At 41.9% G+C, this 6,178-nt stretch overlaps 1 pseudogene; it reads right to left on the reverse strand.

The window, feature by feature from the left end:
- Nucleotides 1–2,724: 2,724 nt before the first annotated feature.
- LOC102484059 (SWI/SNF-related matrix-associated actin-dependent regulator of chromatin subfamily E member 1 pseudogene) lies at nt 2,725–4,505 on the reverse strand (annotated as a pseudogene).
- Between the last annotated feature and the right edge of the window lie 1,673 nt (nt 4,506–6,178).

Here is a 6,178-nt window from a genome sequence, read left to right on the forward strand (position 1 = left end):
AAAAAAAAAAAAAAAAAAAAATGGCAAGAGAGAAATGTCAGGTTACTTACAAAGGTTATCCCATCAAGCTAACATCGAATTTCTCATTAGATACCATGAGACCAAGGAAAGAGAGGGAAAATATATTGAAAGTATTAAGTGAACAACAGTTTTTTTTTGTTGTTTGTTTTTTTCTGAGAGGTTTTCGCTATAGGGCACATGCACTCACCAGACAGACAGAGAGACATAGAGACAGAAAGCGAGAAATCACCCCCCAGGGGGGATGGTCACACTGCAATCCCTTCTCTTCCATTCTCCTCTTGGGATCTTGGGCATGCACGCACACGGGCCCGGCATGAGTTCTAAGCCACCGGGTCCAGGACATGAACTGCGGTCGACTATGTGGGAATCCAGCAACATAGCCATTACGCTAACTGCTGGTTCCCGGTGAACAACAGCTTTGATCAAGAATAGTACACCTAGCAAGATTATCCTTCATATAGAAAGAAAGGATACAAACATTCCCAGATAAACAAGAACTGAAAGAAATACCACTCTTCAAGAAGTTCTAAAAGGAGTGCTCTACCAGGAAAACTAAAGACACACATACAGAAATAAGAGAACAAAAAGTAACCAAGAAAATGATCAACTTAATGCTAGGCACAAGAAATATCAATAATAACATTGAATGTTATCTTCCAGGATTTAAATGGAAAGATCGGACCACAGTGATACTGCAGATTCAATGGAGAGAGATTGAACTTAAGACTGAACTGAAGGAATAGGATGTTATGATATTTGAGTAAAACATTACTGATTTTTTTAAACTATGTTTTGTTTTCCCAATTAAGGGATTTTGTTTTCTTTTGAGCTGTTGATAGGTTCAGCAATTTGCTAAAATATTTTTTCTTCTTGTTTGTTTATTTCTTTAAATGAAAACATAAACTTTTCTTCCTTCCTGACCTCTCTGGAATTGGAAAATATTTAGGAATATCCTTATTTTGTGGCCGAATGGTTATTTGCATAAGTTCAATAACTCCTGTTACATTGAATCAGGAATTGGAAATATTCATTACTGAACAGGGCTTTGACTGGACTCATATCTGAAAATTAACCAGAAAACTATGGGACTAAGGTAGATCTTAAATAAACTAACAGAAGCTGTTGGAAAGATGGCCTGGCACCGTAAACATTTCTGGCTGGCAGAGAGGATTGGAGAAGCTATATGAAAGAATTTGCACCATAAAAAAACCTGGACTTTTTGAGTCCAGCATTTTAGTCACTAGAGATTGCAAAAAAAAGCAGCCACAACCAGAGGGTTATTTTGAGGAAGATTTTAAAGGAAGAAATAGAGACTGATCTGTGCTAGCAGATGGTATATCACAGAATATTTGGTAGGCAGGGCTGAATTGAAAAGCTTTATATGTGACTTGTGTGCTACGCATTTGTTTTCTTTTTTTTTTTCTTTTTTAAAATTACATTTGGACCTTTTAGAAACATATACCATCAGACACACCACTATTCAGTAAAAATCTATTCTAGTATTTGGGAAGCATACGTATCACAAACTATCTTGCTTCTAGTTTCCAAGACTTTACTAAGAGTTTATCCAAAAGGTAGGCTCTGATCTATAAGCCCCTGAACCTTGAGGTTTTAAATTTTTTGTTTACTGCAAAACAATTCCAAGTAGAATTAAGTCACAGCTGTTTTTCTTCTGGAATGGGCTAACCTTTTTTTTTTTTTTTTTTTTTTGAGGGGTTTTTTTGCTATAGGGCACGTGCACTCGCCAGACAGAGAGAAACAGAGAGAAAGAAAGCGAGAAATCACCCCCCAGGGGGGATGGTCATGCCGCAATCCCTTCTCCTCTTGGGATCTTGGGCAGGCACACACACGCCCGTTGTGAGTTTATGTCACCAGGTCTGGGACTCAAACTGTGGTTGACTATGTGAGAGTCCAACAACAAAGCCATCACACTAACTGCTGGTCCCTGGGCTAACCATTTTGAAATGATCTAGTTCATTACAAGAATATTCAATTCCTTAAGCTTTGTGATCTATTCTTTGGAAAACTTGGTAAAAAAGGATTAATTTTTCTGTACAAGAATGAGTTCATCAGAACATACTCAATATTAGTTATAACAAAGCAGTATAGATAGATAATGCATATGTGTGCTGTGTTCACTTTAATGGTAATTTTTTAAGCTAGTAATTAACTACGGAGACTGTTCTGGATCAATGCAATCCAAGTGTAGTCAGTTGCAGGTTACACTCAACTCCTTAACATGATCTTGGTAGCTGATGTTGATTAAAGATAAAAAAGGGCAAGGAAACAAAACATACTCATACATGATTATGTTTTCAAGAAGCTACTCTTTGCAGAAGTAAACAAGAGGGACTTTCAGGAAGCTGCTGATGGGGACTGGGAGATTTAAAGCTATGGCTTTGGTAAGCACCCAAGTGAGCTGTAGGAAGGCATCTGTAAGAGTAGTTTCTGCAGCATGCAAGGATAATTCTCTATAAGAGGTGGGTATTTTCTCAATCTAAATTCTGAGGCTTTCAGTAGTTGAGGGCTAGGAACAAGATCCAAAGAAAAGAGCGATTTCACAATGCTTAAGAAAGGTAGGTGACCATGCCATCAGGCTCATGCTAAGTGGTCCAAAAGCTTTGGTGGTGTGATATAGGTAAAAAAAAAATCAAATAAAAAATAAAAAACAAAAATAATTAATACACAAACCACATAACACTGTTAAAACCAAAACACACTTTTGTTTTTTTCATTTAAAAAGTATTTAGAACACATAAAACAAGGCAAAGGCAACATTTATTCTTTTTTCTTGTCTTCCGGTATAGGGTCTTTTGGTGGCTCCTCCACTGTTGCACTGATGCTCTCCCAGCCAGTGTTGCTATCACAGGTTCCCTCCTCTGTGAGGCTGTCGACCCCCTCCTGACCACTCTCCTTGTCCTCATGCATAGATGTGCCTTCTTCCCAATTCTGTTAGCCCTCTGTTATCTCTTCAAGGTGTGTCTCCTCTGTCTCCATCAACAGGCTCTTGTCATCCTTCTTCTCCTTGGCTTTGTTCGCTGCTTGCTCTTCCTCAGGACCAAGGCTGCTCTGACTCTGCTCTGCTTGCCATGCCAGATTCTTCTCCCTCTCCTCCTGCCTTTTGTGGGCCTGTTCCTCTGCCTGTGCAATCTCAGCTGCAATTTTCTCCATGTCCACTTCTACCTTCAGACCGCACAACCTTTTAAGTTCATTGTTAAATGAATCTATGCTTTCCAGAAATTTCCTCTTCTTTTCCTGGTGTCACTCTTTTATTTAAAGAAGTTCAGCTTCTAGTTTTCACTGATGAACCAGTAAGGACTGGACCTGCTGTTTGAGGACCTGCATTCTAGCTGTTGTGATGACTGACCGGATGTCTGGAACCACACTCTCACTAAGGATCTCACTGATGAGGCAGTGGTTCCTCTGGAAGTGGGCGGTGGCTGTGTGCTTCATGGAAAAGCCATCGTCCTAATCATCTGGATCTTCAGCAAGCTGGATGCTCATGTAAGGTTCTCCTTTCTCCATGCGAGACTGTCTCTGGCGACTTTCTTCCTCTAAAGCAGCTTCTGCATGACATTTTGCATTTATGTAAGCAGGGTAGGCAGGAGAATTGTGATAAGCCTTCATAGAGTCATTGTACTCTATCTTTCCTGCTTTGTATTCATTTAAATATTCTTGTTTCTCTTCATCACCTCTCTCTCTGGCAGACACATGTGCCCTATAATAAGTTAATAATAATAAAATAAAAATTACTTTTACTTTACAAGAAATGTATGAATTTCCCTTTGGAGTTGAACATCAGGTTGCATGACTATCAAATAAAGGAGTTGGAAACAAAATAAAAACAAAGACAAAACAAAACAAAACATAAAACCTGTGAGTGTCATTCTGCAGGTTCCAGGGTTACATGTGTGTTTGTCCCAGTGGTAACAGTTTCTTTTCAAGGTAGTGCATTCTCAGAATTTGTTGTCTGAAGTTTAGTTTCAATTGCTAGTAGGAAGACAATGACCTCTGGTAACATTTTATTATAAACATTATACATGTTTACCATTTTATACAATTTATTATATAAAACATATATAAAGGGATCTGAAAATGCTCATAAAATCACAATTAAAGTATAAGTTTATTTGGGGACAAAAATGTCTCTATTACACACAGTTTTTTATACTATGCATTTTCCATGAATTATTTGAAGCCCCTTTGTACAGTGCTATAATGGGTTGTCACCTGGGAGGATTTTACCCTCTGCCCCACTCCTCTTGAGAAGAAGAAGTGGACAAGGAAGTTAGTGTCTAGTAGCATTAGCACACATTTTTGCTGGTTGGTTTTAACTTTTCAGAGTCTCCCTGTGCATTTCGTGTAAAATGGGAAAGAAAGACAGTGCACCCCTTGGAAGAGTAGGATCTATATGTCTATGTTAGTTCCTGTTATCAGTGAGATTCACAACCACCTCAGTACAAGAGCAGAAGCTTGGAGCCCATGGGGCCAAGGGATTTTGTCCTACTTCCCCACCCATCTCCATTGCTGTGATGAGCATCACTTTCATACTCTTGACAGTAACAGGATCGTGCACAGAAATGCTGGAGGTGCCTTTGGATTGACTTGACTGGAGACCCCTGCCCCCAGCTGCTTGTCTGAGTCTAGTAGTAGTACAGAACAAACTGGGGAGGGCCCCTCGGTTTCTTCTGGTACCAGTGCCTGTTTTTATCACTGACTGAGGTCTCTACTCATGGTGCAGGCAAATCTGGCAGATGCTTCAGGAGATTCAGGGAGGAAAGACAACTCAGTCAGCACAGGCTGGTAGAGGGAACTGCAGACATAGACACATCAGAATGATGAGAATGGCTAGGGTGCAGGTGCTTGGGAGTCTGAGCTGGGGGCCTCCCCAGGGCTCTGAGTCCTGTCTCTATCTGTATAGTGAGAGAGGAGCATGAGAAGAAGAGAAGTCCAGGCCATGGTGGACACAGCTTCTGGGCTGTCCCAGGCCTCCTTTTCTTCCCATCCTCTGCCACAGAAAGGGGTCTTCATGCAAATGGGTGTCCACCACAAAGTGTCCTTCCATAGGAACTGGGGCTGGTGACTGGGGACCCTGGCAGGAAGGACCTGGAAAAGGCAGTTCTGGGACTACACCCAGAGAGGCCCAGCTGCTAGGCCTGCATCAGTGAGTATAGTTCCCATAGCCCAGCCCTGGGAGTGTGGGGAGGGCCCAGCTATGGGAATCTCCTGTGCAGCCTGAGACAGATCAGCAGCATCCCCTGCTGCCCACTGCACAGATGGAATCCTGGCAGTGGCTCAGACTAAAAGCCAGGTCATTGTCAGTCCATGCCCCTGCCCTGCCCTGCCCTGAGGTCACTGATGTTCATAAACAACCTTTTCCAGGGAGGACTTCTGAGTTATCCTAGAGAAGGAGACTTGGGAAATATGATGACTGTCTTCTGTGAGTAGGCTGCAGGGAGGTGAAAACAGAGGTATGAGAACTGACCAGATATGGGTATGAGACCTGAGCAGTTCTTTCCTCAGGGACCCGAGATCCAGGTGTCAGTGGAGAGTTTGCTCCTCCTTGGGACAATGTGCTTCAGAGTTTGTAGAAGGTGAGTAGAGGGAACAGGTCCTCAGAGAAGAGCACACGGTGCAGATGGGAAGGCAGGTCATGCAAGAGACCATACCAATGTGCGATGGCCTTACAGGGTGACAGGACACCTGGAGGCTGATTCTCTGATAGTGAAGAGGCTGAAATAGATGCTTATGGCATTTGTGAAATGTCAGTTACAACCAGCTCCATATGTTTGAATGTTTAAAGTAATTTTTGATGTTTCCACATGACCCACTGTGCAGTTCAAGTTTTAGACACACTGGCTTAAAAACACATCAGGCACATGTGCATGCGTGCACAAAATCCAAATGGAATAATGGAGAAAAGGGGATTGTAGCATAATCACGCCCCTGAGGAGTGATTTCTCACTTGCCCTCTCTCTCCCACCCTCTGTCTCTCTCTGACAAATGTATCCATCTACAGTAGGTTAAAAAATATTAAGTCCATGAGAAAGAGATATACTTTTTCCTGCTTCTATTATGTTCATTTTTTGGAGGAGTCCAACCCGGTGGGGCTCCAGGACCTGTCTGAGCCCCTTGACCTTTGAGCATCGCTTCCGGT

Source organism: Tupaia chinensis, unplaced genomic scaffold (genome assembly GCF_000334495.1).
Source record: "Tupaia chinensis unplaced genomic scaffold, TupChi_1.0 Scaffold145280_1, whole genome shotgun sequence".
NCBI lineage: Eukaryota > Metazoa > Chordata > Mammalia > Scandentia > Tupaiidae > Tupaia > Tupaia belangeri.